Source organism: Talpa occidentalis, unplaced genomic scaffold (genome assembly GCF_014898055.3).
Source record: "Talpa occidentalis isolate TD23 unplaced genomic scaffold, MPIMG_talOcc4v2.1 talOcc4.10, whole genome shotgun sequence".
Lineage (NCBI taxonomy): Eukaryota > Metazoa > Chordata > Mammalia > Eulipotyphla > Talpidae > Talpa > Talpa occidentalis.
Genome location: NW_023600993.1, coordinates 5,725,920 through 5,748,153, shown reverse-complemented (window position 1 = coordinate 5,748,153; position 22,234 = coordinate 5,725,920). Strand labels below are relative to the sequence as shown.

At 53.7% G+C, this 22,234-nt stretch overlaps 1 long non-coding RNA gene across 4 annotated transcripts; it reads left to right on the top strand.

Moving 5' to 3' along the window:
* Positions 1-79: 79 nt before the first annotated feature.
* On the top strand, positions 80-21,779 carry LOC119255542 (uncharacterized). 4 transcript variants are annotated; one of them, XR_005127495.1, is made up of 5 exons: positions 80-407; positions 956-1,117; positions 18,931-19,113; positions 20,278-20,410; positions 21,404-21,779. It is a non-coding gene; the product is annotated as an uncharacterized LOC119255542 (long non-coding RNA). The 4 variants fall into 4 exon arrangements; XR_005127489.1 differs by having other exon boundaries at positions 20,856-21,779; XR_005127490.1 differs by lacking the exons at positions 80-407; positions 956-1,117 and adding an exon at positions 18,552-18,761 and having other exon boundaries at positions 20,856-21,779.
* The last annotated feature ends 455 nt before the right edge of the window (positions 21,780-22,234 follow it).

Sequence of the window (22,234 nt, the reverse complement as noted above, 5' to 3'; positions counted from 1 at the left end):
TCTCCCAGCCAATCCCAGCCCAGTGCCCGCGGACTCCCTCCCGGCCCTGCCAAGTCCTGACGCCCCATCCCCTGTCACAAAGGCCGCTGGGAACGGGCCACCACTGCCCTTCCCGCCTGGTTCCCCAAAGACTCTCAGACAGGGTTCCCTCTCTCCAGCCCTGACCGAGTCTTCACCTCCTGTGTCCCAAACTGCCTTTTGCTGACTTTCTCTGCACCCCCCACGCCCTTGTACACCTTCCCCCTCTGGCCATCCCTCCTGGGGTCCCACAAAGCTCTGCTTCCTGGGGTCACCCAACCTCTCCTTCACCCACACCATCAACCCCAAGCCTGGAATCCTGACCAGCCAGCCCTCCTGGCTCCCTGGTTGCCAGGCCTTCATGCTTGTCACCCCCACTGCTACTTCAGGTAACTCTCATTGAGCTCCTTCTACTTGCCAGGCACTACTCTAGACTCTGGGGACACAGCGGTGGGCAAGACACAGCCCCCACACCTCCCGGTGGTCCTGGTTCAGTGTGGGGGCTTCTCTCAGTAGCCACACAAACCCCAAATGTCCAGCCCTGTAGGAGGGTACATTGGGGGGCTCTCAGCCCAGCCAGCCAGGGTCTGGGAAGGTCCCAAGGAAGTGCCATTTGAGTTGAGGGCCCAAGGGTATATGGGAGCCATCTGGAGGGCAATGTGGGGCAGAGCTTTGAGCAAGGATATGAGGGCAGCAAAACTGGAAGCTATTTTTACTTGCCTGACATCCATTTCAACGTCAGGTGATAGCATCTCAATTTTTACTGGGGGAGTGTCCCCTCCTCCTCTCACGTTTGGATGATTGAGTCCTTCCTATCAGCCAGAGCACACCACCTTGACCTGGGAGGGGGGTGTCCATGACCTCTGCTGTGCCAGCGGCAGCTCCCTCCCAGACTTCTGCTAAAACGATTGTCAAACAGAAGCTTCAACTCCACCAGGGTCCCGAAGCCCACTTCTGCTGGCAGCCACCTTGACCGCACCTGGAGCAGACCCCACCTGAACACGAAGCCACAGCAGAGGGAGGCAGAGCCAAGGGGACGGAAGAGTGGGCTGAGTCCTGATCAACATTGTCTGAGTCCCCGATCCAGCCCTGCCTGAAGGTAGTGCAGTTGTTTAAATCTCATTAAGTTCCCTTTGGTCACTCATACACATTTGAGTTCAGTTTATGTTGTTTCAAACTAAAATAGACCCGATGAATCCAGCGTTGGGTACAGAAATGGGGAAGCATTGCTTATATAAAGAAATAATAAGAATTTCAGTGCTGCTTTCGTCCTCGAGTCTCCTGCTAAGCTTACTCACGCTTCTTTTTCTATATTCCTGTTCCGAAGTTAATTCCCTTCCCTTTTCATTGCTGTAAGTGTTTTTTTGCCTACAAAAGAAAGCCAACTTTGGCTAGCAGGGCATTCCACAGGGTGACCATCTGATGGGCGAGCTTTCTCCAACAATGCCCCCTGCTCCAGGTCCTCCAGCCCCCGGGACTGTCTAGCATCTGTCTGCGCCTCTCCAGCAGTGGCCAGCTCGTTAAGTCAGGGCAGATGAATTCAAACAACCAACTCTTATCTCAGTGGGCTCCTGCACGGCCTCAGGAGGGTCACGGCATTATCACGTGGAGACGGCTGCACAGGGCCATCCCAATGCTTCCTAAAAGCCCCGGTTAGTTCTTCCAGAGATCTCACATGCGTAGAGGGATAGAGCGAGGGTTCTGGCAAGTAGGTTTCCTGAGATGTGGCCTGGCAAGCAGTGGTGGTAGCTAGGATGATTTTCAGTGGAGTAAATGACTTGGGGTGAGAAAACTTTTATATTCTTCCCCTTGTACCAGTGTTGGGGTTTCAGCCATGGCCAGGTCTCTAGCTGGTGCTCCTTTGCCTTGACTACTTCTTTAAAGCACTGGCTATCCCATTTAACTTAGAGGGGTGAGCCCTAGGCCCTCAGCCTTTGCAGTGAGAACTGAATAGATGGCTCATTTGTCCTTGTGTTTATTTAACGGAGACCTATTTCTAGCAAGTCATTCTGATCTTCTAGTTATAGTATGATGTATGGTTTATTTAATCTAAGAAAGGAAAATATTTAAGTAAATAAAAATAGACTCTGTACAGCTTAAAAAAAAAACCCTCTTGTGACTGGTTTGCAAATGACTCAATTTGAGTAGCCTAATTGAGGGAAACATTTCACCCATGTGTTTGCTCACTTAACGAATATTTACTGAGCACCTCTGAGGACGAAGCGTGGAGGAGGACTAGACAAAGAGATGAGGCAGTTGATGGGAGAGTCCATCAGAGGGGGCAGGGTCAGAGCATGTAGACTTAACTGTGACATTAAAGAATTGGCACTTGACCTTGGGAAGCACCCGGGAGCCATTGAATGTGCTGGAATAAGGTACGATTTCAGAGAACTGAGACTGGCCAGATATGCAAGGTGGCTCAAAGGGGACAACATTGAAAACCAGGAGACCAGAGGAGATGGTGTAGTACAGAGGGGGCTGGCACCTAACCGCCCAGCTCACAGGCCACACACGACAAGTGGCTGAAGCTATTATTGTTAGTAAAATGATTGCCGTCCTCCCCTATCCTGAACTTGGGGTAATTCATGGAGTCACAGATTTACAGATCTCAGACAAAAACAGCCCCTTGTTATTATGAATCCTTATATTTTAGAAATGGGTAAACTGAGACTCAATGACTTCCTAAAGTCACCCAGCTGTCTGGGGGCGAAGCTAGAAAGGTGATGATTACTGGCACTTGGGGAAACAGAGATCGGGAGACTCACTGGTCCTACATCACACAGTAGAAAACAGTAGAACTAGGGCCCACCTCAGGGCTGGCCTCCTCCAAAGCCAGGGCCTGAGGCCAGGAAACACATAATCTTGGGACTTCCCTTCCTGCCTCCTCAAATGGACTTCCAGCAGGCACAGGTGATGCCCTGCGGAGAGATCTGACCTGGAGGTCAGGAGGCCCAGACCTGGCCTGGAGCCAGTCACTGCCTCCCCAGTGCCCTAGTTCCCTCGCCTGCAAATTACAGGGGTTGCACCTCCTCTCTGCCAACCAAGTCACCAGGCTGCTGCAGGAAGGGCTCCAAGAAAGGCCACGCTCAAGTGACTCCCCCCTTTGCCCAGGCCTCCTATTCTGAACCCCCCTCAGCTGCTGGTCTCCAAGACAACAGAATTCCATCATTCACCTTCTCCCCAACTGCAGTAAAATGGAGACGTGCTCTTGGACCTAAGAAAATATCCCCTGCAGGGAAATAAGACCTGGTGCTTTGTTTGCAGAAGGGATGCTATTACCTTAACCACACCCCCCTCCAGGCAGGAAATTCCCCCATTAGCAAAAGAGCCACAGATTAATGTGTGCAACCACTTGAAAAACCACAATAAGCCTGGTGGGAGATAATAGGACTGAGATCATTCTGTCATCCTGTCCCCGAGTCTCGCTGGGGCAGCCCCAGCAGCTGCCTCCTTGTGGGATGCTCAAATATTTGTGCGTGTCATGAGGTGCAGGGTCAATACTTAAGCATTTGGACAGTGACACTGTGAAAATGAGGAGGGGACTCATGCAGGCTCTGCAGCTGGACAGCCCCGAATGGGGACCTCACCTTTGGGCCTCAGTGTCCTCATCTGTAGAATGAGACTAGGCAGCATCTACCTGCCAGCTCACTAGGAGAAGGCCAGAATCCGCTGGTGCCAGGAACTGCCATTCTCAAGGAATTGCCACCCACCTGCCCGAATTCTAATGGAGCCTTGAAGTTAAACTCAAATACTACTACTGTAACAGGGAGGTCCCCAGGAAAGGGGGAGGTTCCCTGCCCCACCCAAGGGAGGGTGGAGCTGAGCAGAGAGAGGAGAAGCTGCAGAAGAGACTGAGGAAGGAAGCAGGATGGAGCCAGGAGACCTGGAGGAGGCACATGGAGCCTAGAGACACGTGAAGAAACTGCGCTTGTCTTTTGGTTGTGGACGGGGTGACACAGATGTGGGTGAGACCCGTGGGGAGGTGGCCATGGCAGCTTTTATCTTGATGTTGATTTTGCTCTTTTCCTTCCGGGCTTGTCCAGTTGTTTGTGACCCTTTTCTGTGGGTCCCCACTGGAAGATGCTTTAGACTTGTGGCAGGCTTTGGGGCCTTGTTCTGGGCCATTCCCATTTGGATGGACTTTTACCCACGAGGGGACGAGGGGACGGGTAACTCTAAATACTTCATTTAAAAACTAGACTCTTTGCCTTACCTGTATTGTTTCCTAGTTTTATTAAAGTTCCTTCCCATTAAAGTCTCCTATGTTTTGTGTTGATGCGGCAGATGAAAAAACCCATGTAAAATAGACAGGTTTGCGGGGTTTGGGCTGCCCCTCTCCCTGTCCTATAACACTACCTCTGAGACACTTGCCTGATTTTTACCCAATTGCATATAATTTCATTTTCCTGCAAGGAAAGGGCCTGGTCCACACTGGTTTATATTGAATAGCAAGCAGATATCTGGCAAGATCTTGAGCATACTGAGCAGTGAGCCTCACTGTTCCAGCTGTTTTCCTGACTAGTCCTGGGAGGGAGATACTATGACAGGGGAGGAAACTGTAGCAGCCAACACACCTCCCCTATCGGCCCAGCCAGCAGCCTATATACAGATTTTCAAATTGAGGTATAACACATACACCAAAGTGTGTAGAAAGCAGCTGATCTTGAGTGCCTGTAACTGACTCAGAGAGTTCAAGGCTGCTTAATCCCCTCACCTCACAGCTTTGCTCCTCATCCCAGCAAAATGTCTGATGAGGTTCTTGTTGATGTTTCATTCTATACAGCCATCATTATTTATCCTTTTTAAAAAATTTATTGCTAAGTTTTTCAACTCCAAATCTAGCTAGGGAGAAGGTGACAAAGATACCCGTGGACTTCTTTCCTTGTCTTCCTTCAGCCTGGGTGTCACCAGGCCCTTGGGCAGCCAGGGACCTGGGAGTGTCTGGTCCTTCTCCCCAGCATGAGGGGTCATGGTCTAGACTAGACACCATCATACTTTCTCCACTAAGAACCAGGCAATATATGCAGTAGGCTTTGCCAGACACACGGTCTGTGCTGCAATTGCTCAACTGCTGTTGTAACATGCAAGAGATTAAATAAGCAAATGAGTGTGGCAGTGTTCTAATAAAGCATTATATACAAAAGAGGCCAGATTTTGTTGATTATCTAGTTTGCTGACCCCTAGTCTAGACTCTTCTCCAAGTGTGATCTGGGCATCACTCCTGGGAGCTCATTTATTGTTAATCGAATCTCACTCCCTTCTCCCCCACACTACTTAATTAGAATTTGCATTTAATAAAATTTCCAGGAAAGTCCTGTTGTGTGCATTAAGGTTTCAGGTGCACTGGTCTATGGCAGAAGTTCCTGTTGTATCAGATGTCTACCCACCTGAGGGGTCGTGGGGGGATTCCAGGTGGTACCTAGACTTGGCCTTAAGCAACCTAGACCCACAAAGGTGGAAAGTGATTTCCTCTTCAATTCACTCCCTTCTGTTCACATCAAAAAAAGTGCTAGCAGGCCTTTAAATCTTTCTAATACTTGCCAATGGCCCTTTTTAACATAGAACCAACCTCAGCCTCCCTCTGAACCTAGAATTTAATAACATTGTTCTTTATGGTTGTTATTGTAGTTGTTTCCAGTTGGTTTCTGTTTTGGCAAAGGATACTGTGCCTTCTACTTGCAGTGGTGAAATGTTGCCATTTGAACAAAAATTATTGTAGTTTGAAGGAGAGGGATGATTTATTTTTATTTTTATTTTTAAAAAATATTTATTTATTTATGCATACAAGAACTGGGGTACAGTATTGACAATATGGCTACCAGCAGCTCCAGACCAACATCCTAATGCTGTTATCTGGAAAGACCCTTTGATTTGACCCAGGCAGTTCCCAGGGTTGACTCTCATTGGACTAACTTGGACCACAGGCCCATTCAGGAACCAGGAGGATTTGGTCTCTCTTTGGCCAGTCCTGAGACACACACCCTGGCTCCATGAAGCGCCCCTAACACCTCGGCAGGTGCTGTATCCAGGCCTTGGTGTGAGAGCCCATGTAACCCACATGAGACCTGGGTGGGAAGGCCTCAGTCTGTTGCCCACCTAGAAAGGATCTCGCTCAGTGGAGCGAAGTACTCCAGATTCAAACCCACATACTCCCAACCGCAGTGTCGACTAGGGTGCTCTCCTCCGTCCTATGAGTCTGGGGGATGCCGTGTTTCCACCCTATGCCCAGATGGAGGGGTTCACCAGATCTGGGGAAATGGTTGCTCAAGAGTCAAAACTTCTACACATCCACACTCCACCTTCCGGAGCTTGAACTTAACGTGGGAGCCCTAGAGGGGATCTAAATCCCAGGAAGTTCCTTCTAGAAGATTTGTTGCTGGTGACCGAAGTGTGTCTGTTAGCACATGTCTGGATCTTGGCTTCACAGGGTTTTTTGTTTGGGTTCCCCAGAGGTCACCCGGGACAGGTTCATTTGGGAGACACAGGAAACAATATAGGGAAGTGGTGTGTGAGGTTGGGTTTAGGGTTCAGGGTGCGTGTTTAGGGTACATGACCATGCCAACTACCAGGTGGGGATGAATGCTAAATTCCGGGGGGGGGGGTCTCTAGGAAACAATGTATCACCTGAGAATTATCCTGCTTCAGGGGAGGGGGCATTTGAGCACTAGCTCCTGGCAGCACTGGAGAAGACTGCTCCCAGGGTTCTCATTTCCTGGCATTTCCCGGGTGGCAAGCGCTTGGCAGCACCCCCTTCTGGGACTCTGTGCAAGCCTCAGGCACAAAGTCTCAGGTTCTGCTGTGAAGTCAGCCAGAGCCTGTGGGAATGGTCAGGCCCAGGGTTATGGGGGACACACTGTGGCTTCTCCAGTGGGGGTGGGGCCTGCAAAGACAGCTTACGCCTGATGTGCATCATCAGCAAGGACAGGTCTACTCAACTTCAGTCATTTTCTGGAATTTCAGTCTTCCAGGAGTCATGAGGTGCAGGGGTGCAGGGCGTGAATACTGATCTTGGGATCAGAAGTCTCTGGTTGATTCTAGGACTTCACAGCGGGGCACGTGCCTGGTCACAGGTCCTTCCTCTGTTGCTAGGCGCTGCCACGACCACCTGGCAGAGGGGGAGCAGCAGGGGGGTTCATGGCACCCAAGCCTGGCGTGGAGTGGATGCCCCATCAGGGCTGTGGCGTCCGTGCATCTCTATCTTTGGAAATCCAGAAGCAGCAAAGGCCTGCTCCACTTCCATTATCCGCCATCAGAATGGCAGCTAATCACAATGGCATTATTTATGAGAAAAATGGGTTCAGCATTTTCATCCCAAGCGGAAGCTATTGACATGCCTAGAATAGTCCTGGGAGAGGGAAAGCCCTTTGCAAAACGCTCCTTCAGAGACAATTTGCAATCAGTGGGCCGGTGAGGGGCCAGCGATGTGGTCCTTGCTGGCTCTCTCTGGTAACAGGGTGCAAAGCTCTCAGCAGGAGGCTGGGGAGCCGGAGAGGAGGTTGCTTCTTACTGGGCCAGAGCAGAGCAGAGTCCTGGGACCTCCGCTTGTCTGCCCCAGGCTGATTGGGGCTGTAGCAATCCTGGCGAGCCGGGAGGAGGGGGCCAGAGGGGGCTTCTTCAGAGGGGCTCTTCTTGCTCCCCCTCCCTCCCTTTCTCTCTGACCCTTCCTGACTTCCTTTTCCCCTTCTTTTCTCCTTTCCTTCTTTCTGTTTTGTTCTTCTTCATTTTTCCTCTTTAAAAATATTATTGATGAAGGAGGATTTCTTATGTTTACTTCTTGCCAATTATTATAATTAAGACAGATGTTCCTTTCCAGCATCTCACTTAATCCTCACCTGCTCAATCACTCGCCATGCGCCCCTCAGCTGTGCTTGCAGGCGGGTCTGCCTGGACCCATGAAGCTCCGCCTCACTGGACAGATTTGGGGCCCACTTGCTTACTTTCCTCCAGCCTCCAACTTAATGGGGAAAACCCCCAACTCTTTTTTTTAAAGATGTATTTATTTATTTATACAAGCACTGGGTACAGTCAGAAGCACGGGAGGGTGAGAGAATTCACCAGAGCCAGAGCGGGGAGCAGAGCAGGCAGACTGACAAAGTACACTGCTGAGGGGAGCAGCGGGCGGCAGGAGAGGTCTGCGCGCCATGTGGGACCCTCGCTGGCGGCCGGAGATCAAACCGGCTCTGCAGAGGCTAAGGGCAGCTTCGCAGCCCAGCACTCAACCTCTGAGCCACTGGGGAGGCCCAGGAAAACCCCCAACTTTTGGAACACACTCCTACTTTCTCCTAGGAGAAGAAGAGAGGAGCAGAGAAAATAAATGTCTCTGTCTTTTTTGGTGAGCCCACTGGCCGTCATATTTTTAAGTCAGATGATCCAAACCTAACTCCTAGGGGCCATGATGCGGGGGTTGGGGGGGTGGTCAGTGCTTCGGGGAGAGGGGAGTATAACGCAGCCCTGCGTGTAGAGCCACCTCCAGGCTGTCTCCAGACACATGAATGTGATGAGTGAGCTCGTGTGAACCAAGAGCAGGAAAGGACGCAAAAGGCTGAGGGAGGTTGAGTGTGACTTCTTCACGTCAATTCAGTGGGTACCGGCTTTTCACTTAGCAAAGTGCCAGGAGGGGGGGTGTGGAGCTGGGCACAGGAGTTGGGGCGCAGGCATGAGCATGGCTTCCACTCACAGCCATGACATGACTGCTTTAGGCTCCACTGAGCACTGAGCTGCCCTTCTTTGCGTGCATTTGGAGGAAGAGAGAGAAGGGGCCGAGAGGCTGGATGCCGAGAATCCTGACGTGTAACTGGACTGCGCCGTGGGCCCTCGGGCGTGCTGGTGGGACTCACCAGCCCTTCTCAGAATAGTGTCTTTACATTCGTCAAGTAAAATCAGGACAAGGTACCAAAAGAACTCAGCAGAGCACTTTAAGAACAATATTTATCCTTCTCCATTAATGCCTGAAACGAGATCTAGGAGAAGCAGTTTCTGCGGCAGCCACGGGTGATGCGGAAACACATGTGGTTTCTGTTGACCGCACGTCAGCTCCGGAGCGGCCACACGACTGTGCCACCGCCACTCGCAATGGAGGGGGCAGAATGGAAAGCTCACAGGCCCCCTGCAACCTCCATGCTGTGCCTGCAGGCCGGGGGGACATGCTGCTGCAGAAGCTGGGGGACCCTTATTTTCTGACTCCCAGCCTGGAGTCTTCTGCTCTGTCTCTCCTGGTCCCTCAGGTACTGCCCTGAAATGTGCCTGGGTCCTTCTGGGGGTGCTTGATTCATTTAGCAGCTGAGTTCCTCACCTAGACAGAATTCTGTTCTTGTTCTGCTCCTGGGAGTGTCAGGGAGCTGGGGAAATTGAAATCCATAAATAACCCAGCCTCGTATCCCAGCCAGTCCAGCCCGCCTCCCGGAGGGATATTCTAAGTGGAGCTGACACAAAGAATGACTGACCTGCTCGGGGAACCCCCCCGCCCAATCCTGAAGAGACTCCCCCTGGCCTTGGGACCTGGGACCAGAGGAGGACCCAGTTGCAAAATGGTTTTTCCAGCCTCTGAATAAGACAAAGCGGGGTGTGAAGAGTCCTCTGTCTCCAGCGGGCTGAGGGACAGTCCAGGTCATCAGGCAGGGGCTGGAAGGGCTCAGAGGTCCGAGGGGTGGACCACCGAGGAGTCTGACGGAGGAGGTCTGGAACATTCAAAGACAACCAAAAAAAGTGTTCAGGAAACGCTGCTACTTTTCTGAACCCTTCCCCTGCCCAGCTTGCTCCACTCCAGCCACACCGTCGTAACCCCAACGTGCCAGAGCCGCTCGTACCCCAGAGCCTTTGCACGGGCTGTTTCCTCGGCCAGGAGGCTCCTCCTCTTGGCGCTTGCCCGGCCGGCTTCCGCTCATCCTCCAGGTCTCAGCACACTTGTCGCTGCCTCCGCGCAGCCTTCCCTGGTCACCTCTCTTCAAGCTGCTCCCCGGACCTCGTGATCCTCGTCTCATCTGCCTTTTTGCTTTCTTGTGTCACTGGCCTCAAGACCAGCCCCCGGGCCGGGGTGAGGGGCGGCCAGTAATATTTGTCAAACAAGTAACGGGGGATTCAGCAGTGAGGAGGAAAAGCACTTGGCCCTGGGAGCACAGAGTTGGGCGCAGGAGACACCATGTAGGAGGGGGCGGGGTCTGCGGTGGTGGCACAGAGACGGGAGCCCCGCCAAAGACGGCCCTGAGGTCCTGAGAAGGCCGGGGTGTCAGGACTTAGCCAGGAAAGGGCGGGGGAGAGGGATGGAGGGGCAGTGTATGCAGAGGGTCAGAGGTGAAGGAGAGTAGGCGAGGACCTCCAAGCAAGAGGCAGGGTGGTGGGGTGGCAGGATGGGCATGCGGACCAGGGCCAAGAGAATGGCCTGGTACCCCCTGGTAGGGAGACTGGTCTACATCCCAAGGGGGGATGGGCTGGGACGCGAGGTGGGGCATGGCAGGGACATGACGAATCAGCCTTGCCTGTGGAAGGCTCATTTCAAGGGTGTGTTAGACACAGAGGCAGAAGACTGAGCCGAGGGGAGGGGCCTCTCCAAGGGGCAGGTCTCTGCCCTGGGAAGGGGGTGGGTGTTGGGGAAGTCAGGATGCCCTCCTGCAACAGCTGAGGTCCAGACTATTCACAAACACTGAACAGGGAGAGCTGAGTGCAAGACTGATTTCACCACAAGCAGGCTGTGTGGGCCTGGGCATCCTTTGTGCCTCAGTTTCCTCATCTGTCCAACTGGGTGAGCTGTAGCACCTGCGTCTCAGGTGTTGCAAAGGTTACAGGAGACAGCAAAGTGCTTAGCACAGAGCCTGGCTCGGGACCGGCTCCCAGAGGAATGTCACCTCTCAGTGACTCTTGGGGTCTGGCTTATTCTAGCTGAGGGTCCTTAAAGGAGGTGAACAGGAATAAAGGAATAACTGGAGGTTTGGGGGAGTCTGAGGCATTTTGGAGACCCCCAATTCCCTTCTCTCCTGGGGCATGGCTCAGGGATGGGTCTGATCCCTCCTGGGTTCCTCTCCCCAAGGACAGCTCCCAAGGGTCAGGCCTAGGATGGGGAGGAGCCCTGTCTCTGGAGTTGGTAGTGAGGGTAACACCGGCCTTCCAGCCTCGCTGCCATTCCTCTGCAGCCACAGTGCGCAGGCCAGGTGGGGCAGCGTCACGTGCAAGGTGGCAGATGGCCACAAATGAGGGGTGAATGAACCTGCTAAATCATCAGGTGGGAAATTGAGCATCTCACCTCCCATCTGCGAGATCCTCTTCCCTCTGGAAGGGCGTGTATGTTGGGTGTGAGCAGTGGAAAAGCGGGTGTTTAGATGCATGATAGAAGGACCAGGCAATGGTGTGTGCACACACGTGTGCCCAATAACCACACATGTGATCACACATGTCCACCCATGCATTAGCACATCAACACACATTCACGCATCTGTGTATACCTGCTTGCACATAGGCTCACGCACCCACAAACCCATGCACACATTTATGCACATATACCCACACATTTGTGCACATGTGTGCACATGCACACTCATATTCACACTTGTGCTCACACATGCATGCACACATATGTTCATACATTCATGCACACACTTATGCTTACATGTGCCCCCACAGTTCACACCTGTGCATGCGCACCCATGTGCTCACACTCCTCTGACCTGTATTCTTCCCATTGCACACACACTCACATTTGTCCATTCACTCACAGGCTCTTGCACACACTGTGTACACATTTCTTGACACCCAGGCCCCTGACTAAGGTGTGGAGTCGAATGAGATGAGATTGCAGAGGGCTGTGGCCACACCTGCCTTTTCCCTTGTCTGCGGCGGTGACTGGCACATGATGTACATCAGGGGCTGGCAGGCAGAGGAGCAGGGGGCAGGGGTTGGGCCTGGAGCCAAGCCCCAGCTCTGCTTCTATTTTTGTTCTATTTTTGCTAAATGACCTTGGGCACCCCCTGCACCTCCCTGGCCTTAGTTTCTGCAAAGTGGCAGGGGTAAGGCCTGGTGGTCTCTGGGTGCTTCTGGGCTCTGTCCCTGATTGCTGCCGGACGCCATCTGTCTCCACATTGTAGGATCTGAGTTGTGCTGGTGACCGAGAGCCCATCCCCTTGAGGGGCCTCTCCCAGGCCCACCTACAGACTCACGTCCCCCTTCTGTCCCCCTCTCTAGCCCCAGGGTGCCATACCAAGGGAAGTGGGGAGAAGCCAGTGGCGGGGGGCTTCCAGGAGGCCACCCCTTTTTTGAGCTGCTTGCATTAATAGCTGGGCAGTTCAGTGTGGATATGAATGAACCATTGAGTCAGAGCCAGTTTCCCAGTGTTCGGTGCTGTTGATGAATTAATCACTTCTGACAGCTCCCAGCGCCCAGTGTGCTCACCCTGAGCAAGCCTGGGGTGGTCATTGGCTGAGCCACCCAGGGCCCAGGCCGGTCCAGCTGCCCACGGCACGCTCTGCCCCTGGCATCGTGTCCCCCAGTCAACTGCGTTCTTGGCCTCTTTAGTCTGGATACAGCCTTCTTCTCCTGCCGCCCGTTGCTTTCCTGCTCCGGATCCCCTCCATGGCGTGCCCCATCACCCCACCTCCCCGCAGGAACGGTGGCCTCGTCCTACTCCCGGCTCCAGCTGAATGACACCCCCTTCCCCATCTCTTGGTATCAGTGTGCAGAAGATCACGGGTTTGGAGAAGCTCATTTTCTCTCTAGGAAGAGAGGTGTTTAATTTGGGTGAATGGTTGTATGTGTTTTGAGGGCTTGGGGTGAGACCTCCAATGGGAATGTTGAGGACAGGGTGGAACCCCTCCGGCAGCGGAGGGGAGGCTTAGAGACTAACAGGTAGGAGAGGCAGGAAGAGATGCAGGACACTCTGGCTGCCCCTGTCCTGCAGTCTCCTGGCAATTCCCAGGGCACACATGACCCCTCAGCCCCCCTGGGCCTTTGTTCAAGCTGTTTCCTCCACCTGGAGTGCCCAGGCCTCACCTCTTGGTTGGAGAAAACTCCTAATTATGCTTCAAAGTCCACTCCACCTCTAATCAGCCCTTTCTGGGTTTCCACCCATCTCTGAAAAGGGTGCTCAGAGGCATCTGCGCTCTGGCTCTGAGTCTCCGTGTGTGCACATCCCCCCGCCCCCGGCCCCCAGAAGCCTTGAGCTTGACGGCAGGGAGCTTGTCTCAGTCAGTGGAGCAGCCCAGGGAGGCCCGGGGCGGGGGGGTGTAGCATGAGCTCAGGGGCTGGAGGGGAGGGGGCAGGACTGGGTTGAAGCGGGTCCTTTGGGGGTGGTTCAGCTCTTCTCCCTTGGACCGTGCACGGTGCTCCCACGAGGGCAGGGCTCACATCCAACCCCTCTCCGGCTTCCCCGGCATGGCCCAATGGGGCCGGGAGTGGCCGAGTGGAGGAACCAGGTATCTGCTGCCGAGTGAGCCTCTGTCTGGATGAGAGGGATGCTCTGGGGCCAAAGGCAGGAGGAGCCCTGCCCCTCGCCCGCACCCTTCCCTCTCTCTGGTGCCTCACACACCAGCCTGCAGGCCCTCGGGCTGCCCAGTGGTCCCTGCCCAGGAAGCAGGCACAGCACGAGCCCTGCGCGAAGGCAGGACGCAGGACCCAGCTCTGTCCCGCCCTTCTGTGACTCGGTCGGGTGAGTCACCCTCTCTGGCTGTCGTTGTCCACTCCAGCAAAGGGAGCACACGCGGGCCCTCCCGCCCAGGGCTGCCGCGGGCATGGAGAGAAATCACGAACAGGAGCCTTTGGTGGGGTGTCCCCTGAGCCCACGTCCGCACCAGACCCTGCCACCCCCTTTCTCCTTTCTGTTCCTCCTCTCTCCTTCCTATGTTCCCTCCCTTCAGCTCCCTCTCTTCCTTCTCGCCACCCTCCCAATTCACAGTCAGACAGAGAGATCCCCATGTCTGGTTCAAAGGCCCAGTGCTCTGTTGTGGGGATTGCAGGCTCCCGGGGTCTCCCCTCCTCTGAGCCGGGTGCCTGCAGGCACCAACCGAGTGCTCTGATTTCAGCAACCATGTGCCGCTTGCCCTGCTGGGGAGCTGGCCTCAGCCTGCTGCCTGGGGGGCCGCCGCCAGGGGGACGAGGGAGGATGAGAAGGGCCTGGGGCCTCTTGAAAGCTCACTCCAAGGGAAAACAGTTGTCTCCGGGCTTCTGATCATCTTCTCTGCATGGGGCTCCCTTTCATGTCTGTGATCACACCAGCTCCCCGAGGTTGTGCTGGCGGCGGGAACACAGGGCTGGCAGAGGCAGCTGGGAACACAGCAAAGACCATCAGCGTCCCACCAGGCCCAGCTGCCGATCTGCTGAGCCTGGACTCCAGACTCCGGGGCCTTGCGGTTTCCACCAGCCTTTCATGCTCTCCTTTCCACAGAGTAAGTGGTTTAGAACAATCTGAAAAGCTACGTGATACTCATTCACTCACTCATTCATTCACTCACCCGCTAATTCATTCACTTATTCACGCACTCACTCCTTCATTCACTGAGAAAACCCACCCCCTGGCCTCAGGGCACTGGCCTCCGCGCTGGCCTCCTGGCTGGCCCTGTCTCCACGCCCAGCAGACTCCTCCCCCAGGGGGGTGGATTTCTCATTTCCTCTACCTACGACTTAGTTCTTTCACATGGTCCCCCTACTCTCACCTCCTGCAAGACTTGGCTGAAATGCTATCATCTCCTGGAAACTTTCTGATCACCTTATTTTGTTTTCCACCTCACCCCCAGTATTCCCACCCCCTTTATTGTATTTATCCCCTTTCTTTCTATGTATCCCCTTTATATAATATAGGTCCCCTTTACTTTATATAGATCTGCTTTTCTCCACAGCACTTGTTGCCTTTTAAAGCCCTACACCATCCACTTATCCATTGTGCTTATTGTCCGGCCATCTTCTCCAAGAATTAAAGCCACGTTGAGCGGTGACTTTCCTTTAGTTTGTTCACTTATTAGCTATGAAAACTTGGGAAGGTCAGGAAATGGCCTCGGTTTCCTCATCTGTAACGTAAAGGCAGCAGGTCCTCCTTGCAGGGCTCTGTGATGACTGGAGTAAGGGAGACCCAGGGGCAGAGCACTGCAGAGACAGCAGTCACGTGACAGACAGTGGTCATGTGACCCAGGGACACAGCCTGCAAGGACGCACATCCCAGACTCCGTCCTCACAGTGGATGCCTGATGCTACATTTCAGGGGATGGTGGTGTGGGTAAGCTCACCCTCCTCCAGCCCTCCCCTCTGCTGGTGGGGCCTCCTGTTGGCTGAACCCAACCCCTGTGAGCCTGAGGGGATAGTCCTCACAGACCAGCCTTTGGGGCCACAGGGCACGGTAGGGACAGCTAGAGTATGGAGCTGGGGCACGGACCAGAACATGTGGAGGGAGGTGCCATTATTTTCATTTCCATGCAGGACTGGCGAAGTGATTTGCAGGGCCAAGGGCAAAGAGGAAATACTGATATCTTTGCTGAAAAAAAATCTATTAAGAATTTCAAGACAGTGACAAAAGAAGAATTAAATCACATCATAAGCCCATGAAACCTACCTTGTCCCCTTGTAACAGATGAAGGAACTGTGGCCCAGAGCTGTTAAGGCACCCCATCCCTGACAGTTGGTTCTGAGTCCTGGCTGTGCCCCTCTTTAGCTGTGGCATCTCGGACAAACCACTTTACCTATTCGCAGAAGGGCTATCAGGGATGGAGGGAAAGCAGGGCAGGTGAGCTCTCACCTGGACGACACCCAAAGGAGCTGTCCAAGGTGCTGTCCTCAGTCCTGCCCACCTTTTGGATGCCGAGGCTTGCGGGGACTTTTGAAATCATTCACTCCTATTCCCTGTATGTCTCTGGGCTAGAAGCATCAAAGCACTTAGATCTACAGAGTTATTGCCTGGAGTTGGGGAAATGATGTGTTGAGCTAGAAAGAACACAGGGAGAGGAGTCAGGAAAAGAGGATTTAACTAGCGTAGTGTTGACAACATCTCATTTCACACTCACAACCATCCATCAGAATAACCAACTTAGCCATGTCATATGCTTTGTCGAACACTTACTATGTGTCAGGCACAACCGCTGTGCAGTGCTCTATCGTGTAGAACTATAACCATCCTCACTTACAGATGAGGAAACTTGGGGTGCAAGACAGAACATCATCCCTGCAGGAGAATCCAAGAGTTCAGCACTCGTCATACTTACCCAGTGCAGTGTAGGCTCCAATGCCCAGAAAGCAGCCCTCAACCCATGGCAGGTGAGATTGGTGGAAAAATACCCTTGTCCTCATGGCAGGTTGGGGTGATTCTGAAGTGTCTGTCTCCCTGATGGGGTTAAGCTGGAGATGTCCTGTGGACCTGGCTTGATAACACACCCTCTGTTGTCTTCTGTTGCTTCTCCCATCTCACTTTCTGGGACATCGAGACTCTCAGATGATCTCCCCACCTCCTGATATTCATCCCCTATAGCCTCTCCCACACTGCATCTGGGTTATTCTGTGTGACCAGTACAATATGACAAGTGATGGAATGTCACTTCTAAGATTAGGTTCTGAAAGATGCTGTGGCTTCTTTCCTGATGTGTGTCTCTCTCTCATCACTCACTCTGGGGACCGCCTGCTTCCCTGTCATGGTGACCACATTGGGAGGAATTGAACCCCCACCCAGCAGCCAGTGATGGATCAAGGGCTTCCAACAGCCATTAGTGAGGTTGGGGTGAATCTTCAGCCTTAGCTGAGTCTTCAAATGACTGCAGTCCTGATAGCTTGACTGGATTGTCCCAAGACTCCCTGAGCCGGAACCGCCCAGTCAGATCACTTCCAGCTCCCTGGCCCTCCGAGAACAATTGATCAAAGGCATCTGTTATTTCACATTGCTAAATTTTGGAGACAATTTTTTATGGCAACAGGTAATGAACACACTTTCTCACATCACTATTGGTGTTTCCTGGATTCACCTCCCATATAAATGGCTTAAACTCGAATCCGTATTTCAAGAGACATGGTCTCTGGGGGGAACTCAAACTCCAGGCAGGGGACACCTGCCTGGTAAGTGGAAGACCCAGAGCACATGAATTGACTGACCAAGAGCCCAGGGCAGTACGTGTCACCCTCACCTCCAGCCTGCAAGGGCCAGGCTTCCCCTGATGGCCTCAGCAGCCAGCTCAGTGACTTCCACATGGGGAGTGCCTGTGACTACACTAGGTGCTCAGTGAGCGTTTGTTGCTTCTCTGTTCCCAGCCTTTCTTATGGGTGTTTGACTTCATCAAGTGTAACTCTTCTGCTTTGGATTAAAATTTGATAACATGAACTCTGGATTTAGAGTGTCTGGCTCTGAAATTCACTAGCAGGGTGATTTGGGGCAAGTTGTTTGAACATTTCTGTGCCTCAGTTTCTTCATTTATAAAATGGAGATGGAAGGGGCATCTACCACCTAGTGCCACGGGGAGGATTAAATCAGTGGTCACATAGTCTTGGTCAATGTCCAGCACATACGATGTGCCATGTAATAGGATCATTTCACATCTGTCTCCCTGTACATCCTCACCCACAGGGCACACAGCTCAGGGAGCCATCATCTGCCTTGATTTGGGAGATGCCTTTGAGAAAAGTGAGATAAGATATTCTTCTGTTCCCAAAGCGCCCTAGGAGGCTTCACGAGAGAGACATGCATAACTTGGAATGAACTTTCACCTAACCCTGACATCATAAACCTTTTTGGGAGTAGGATAGATGAGGAGGGGTGTGACGGAGGGGGAGCACGCTCTGTGAACTTCAAAAAACTTCTTTTCTTTTTGGTGCCAAGAATGAATCTTGGCTGCCTTCCCAGCAGGTGCTCAGTAAAAACACATCAAAGGGTGGGTTGGAAAAATGCCAAGATGAAATCTCTGCCTTGAAAAGAGGGGTGCCCTTCGCATAAAATAACATCTTCTGGGGCACTCACACTGTAACATCCCGAGTACACACGCATGTCCTGCCCTCTCCCTTGTGAAATTCTGACCCCAACTCCTGGCTGGTGTCAATACTTCTGCTGGAGACCCTGAAGGCATCATAATTCATATTCATCTCCCCCCCGTTGGGTTAGGAATATTGGCCCATTTATGCCTTGATTATGCTAATTAACTAGATTTTTTTTAAAGGAGACAATTATTACCTTCAGTTTGACAGTTTCTAACTCCATTAGCAGTCACAGCTGCCAATATCATGGTGCTGATTAGTTATCTCAAATTGCTGGAGAAAGACAATTATCAGCAGGATGCACCCCCAGCCTCTCCTGTGGAGTTGGGGATGGGGCCCCCACCCCGTGCTCAGTTCTGGCCATGGTTTCGGCCCATTGAAAGTGGAGCAGGAAGCCAGCTCTGGAGTGGCGACCTGACAGCTGAGCTCCTGCGCCCCCCGGCGCCCTGAGGCCTCTGTCCCCATCCGCGTCGCTTTCCATGGTCCTGAAACACGGTGGCCTCGCTCTGCTTTCTCCCAACTCTTGGCTCCTGTTTCCTGCCGCTCACACCTGTCTTTGTTGTGTTTTATTCTTTATCTCTTGATAAGCATTTTTGTCATTTTTATACCGTCACTGAATACTTAGGCCCGTGACTTATTAATAATTCACAGGAGTGATTTCACATACCGGTGACAGTTCCATAATGCTTCTGACAGTTATACACTTTATTTCTGTCTCTGAGAGGCTGGGAGGGGGTGCCCATGTGACCTTGGCTGCCTTCCCAATGTTTTGCTTTTGAGCAGAGGTGGCTCTTGGGAGTGGAGCGGCCAAGGAAGACATCCAGGTATGCTGCCTTCCACTTCAGGGGCCAGAGGGCACGGGGTGACCAGTGCCCCCAAAGGGACAGCAAGTACATGAGGCTCCTGAGCACAAGGTCGATGGTCTCTGGCCTCCATCTGTGTGATCACAGTTATAAACATAACCCTCATTGACAACCCCTTTTCTTATACCAGGTATTGGGCTAAAAGCGCTTTGCATGCTCCCCTGACTTCCACCAGAATCCTGAGACCTGAGAATCGTCAGCCTCACTTTCAGATGAGGATACTGAGAGTCGGATTCATCAAGGCTGTTTCCCACAACTCGTGAGCAGAAGATCCAGGATGTGAACTTCGGAGTTACACGCCACTGCCCTCTCTGTAAGTGAGCTTATAACCCCTATTCCCCCGTCATTGTGAGGGGCAGGGGAGGGGACAGTCCTAAAACACTTGGTGCCAGTAACTGAGTCCCTTTTTCCTCCTCTTTCAACCTCCCTGCCCAAAATGCTTCTGCCTCCTTGCTCCTCGCTGGGATTGCAGTGGAGACAGGAGACCTGTGGCCTCCTGCTCAGGCTGCAGGCACCTTGAATCCCCTCTGTCTACCTGTGGTTGAATTGCATGAGTGCTCCCAGGCCACACTGTGGTTGAGAAAGTGTATGCATGTAGGTGTGCACACACACACGCACACAGTGGGCTTGCACATCACTGCACATGCACTGGCACATGTGGTGTTCACATGGATTGGACAAACATGCCCGGGGTGGGAACTCCCACATGTCACCTGTGTGTGGACAGACCCCTCTGCCCCCAACCATCACACAGAGGTCTGGGAGAGCTTGAGGCAAGAAGGTGGGAACTCGTGGCTGAGAGAGGGTTGGGACTGAGGTTGGGAGACAGAGAGACCCTGAGGCGTGCAGGGTAGAGAGGAACAAGTGGGGGATGAGCTCCCCAGGGAACACCCAGGCTTCCCACTGATATCGGCATCCTCTGGCCACAGGTCACAGTCACATGGCAAATGAAGGAACTGAGACCCGGACAGGCTGGCCTTGCAAAGGGGACACTGGTGTAGATGGCAGAGCCAGGCAGAGCCTGCTCCTGGCCCAGGATCAGGTTCCCCTGAACTCCGGAGTGGAGGCAAGGACTTGCTGGAGGTGGTTTGTGTGAAAGGCCACGCAGGGCATAGGGTTGGGGAGCAGGAAGTGAGATGCCCCACATTTACACAAGACCTCGGTGTTGCTTGAGAGAAGTGAGGAGCCTACTACAGGTTGCCTGTAGTAGGCAGCTGAAATTAAGAGGTCAGGAGCTTGTGAGTCGCAATCAGAGGAGTCAGAGGTGTTCTGGGCACCAAAATGCATCTGTCACTTACATAAGCTCCCTTGGGGTGACTCCATGATAATCCCCGGGGGCTCTCCCTACACCCCCTACACCCACCCCAGCCGCAGGATTGCTCTCTCTGAATAACAATGCCAGATAGCTCTGAGCCCTAGCTCAGTGCCAAGCCCCTGCAAGGTCAGAGCTATTAGTGAGGCTGTTTCCACTTTACAGGTGAGAAGCCTGAGGCACAGCCTCCATGGCGATGAAGGCTGGATACAAACCTGGTTCCAGAGTCTGCGGTGGAGACAGGCAACCTGTAGGCCTCTCCTATGTCACCCCGCAGTCCAAGTTTCCTGACCCCCAGGTGAGTCTTGGGATACTTGCACTTCAGCAGCACATGGTCAGTGGCTGGTCGGGTCACTTCGTGGGGAGGGCTTTGAGCAAAGTGCATTCCCAGACTGGGGCGATTGGGGCTCCTCTGGTGCTCACGCCTGGGGGTGTCGCAGCACAACCTCGCTTCCCATCCTGGAAGGGCAGGCATAAGCGCTGCTAAGTAGCTGCCCAGATGGCGTGGCCTCCACAGCTGCTCCGTCGCTGACAGCAGGAATCTGGCCAGGCCATGAGCACCTGCTGATGTCTTCTGAGTGCACCTCCCTGGAAGCTCCAGGGTCACTGTCTAGGCGGGCTGGGGTCAAGGGTTATCAGACGGGACAGATGCGGTGGGGTGGGCAGTGTGGTGTATGGTAGGGTGGGGGGACTGGCTCTTTCACTGACTGGGTGACTTGGGGTCCTTCACCCTTCCTCTGCAGAACAAAGGGGTTGACCTGAGCCAAGTTTCCTCGCTCAGGGCCGTGGAGGACAGAGTGGGGTCACTACCTGCCCAGACACTTCTCCCCTGCTGGGCCCCAGTGCTGCACACAGGGTGTACGTTCAGCAAAATGAAGTCAGATCCCCAGGAGCCACTGCTGGCCGAGCGTGGCTCTGCACGAGGCTGGCACATGCGTCGCTGGCAGCACACTCGCAGCCTGGCGCGTGCATCTCCGTGTCACAGATGAGGAGATGAGGTGGAGAGAAGTGAAGCCACTTGTCTCAACACACAGGACTCTTACGGACAGAGCCAGGACCCCAGCTCAGGTCTGCCCACTCCCGAGCCTGACCCCCGGCCTCGGACACACACCGCAGCTCTGAGCAAGTGCCAGGCCCGGGCATTTCATGTAACCTTGGCAACTCCCCATTTTATGGGCGAGGACACTTAGGCCAATGCCTGCAACCACATGGCTCAAAACTGGGGGGTTGGGTTTGGAACCTATTCAGGTTGCCCTGAAGTCTGTATTGCTTTGACCACCTTATTCCCCAGGTTCCTCCGTAAATCCATCCAAATAATGTTGAGACACTTGGGTGACACACTCCCCCGCCGCCTGGAACACCCAGCATGGACCACTGGCCTCCCCCACCTGTGCTCCAGATCAGAGCAGATCAGAACCTCCCTCCCTCTGCACTGCCAAGAGGTAGAAAACGGGGTCAGAGGCGCCCGCAGGAGAGGAGCGAGTGCAGATGACAGCCCGTGGCTGGCGGGCCTGCGGGTAGGTGGGAGGGACGGGGTTAGTGTCCAGGCCAGGCTGACCCACTTGGGGACTTTTCCTTCTCTTTGAGCTTTCCTCGGTGGTCTCCTCCCCGCCCACAGGTCTGGCTGAGCGGGCTTGACCCCGCCCAGCGGCCACCAGGACGCTGCTTCCCCGGTGCCCCTGCGGGGAGAGCGCGTGCCCGGGGCCCTCGGTGCCCAGGGACCCCGTCTGAGAGATCCCAGCCTGCCCCCACCAGCAGGAACAAAGGGCCACTCGGCAGGCCCCGGCAATCTTTTGGGGAGTCATTACTGGCCAGCGGTTTCTGTCTAAACACCGACAAGGACGCACCTCAAGGACGGCTGGGAGAGCTGCTGCATTGATGCACCCCCACTGTGCTGGGAGCTTCTCAAGCCTTGGGAAGAATCCTGGCGGTGGCTGGAGGGAAGGAAGTGATTTTCCATCTCCCACTGTCATGGAGGGATGCTCAGAGAGGTTCAGCGACTTGCCCGCGTCACACAGGTCTGCTAGGATTCAAGCCTGGGGCTCTTGCCTCCAGGGCCCCAGCTGTCCCCTTCTCCTCTGCGGGGCTCGTCAGGGGTTCCCAGTCCTGACAAACTTGTGAA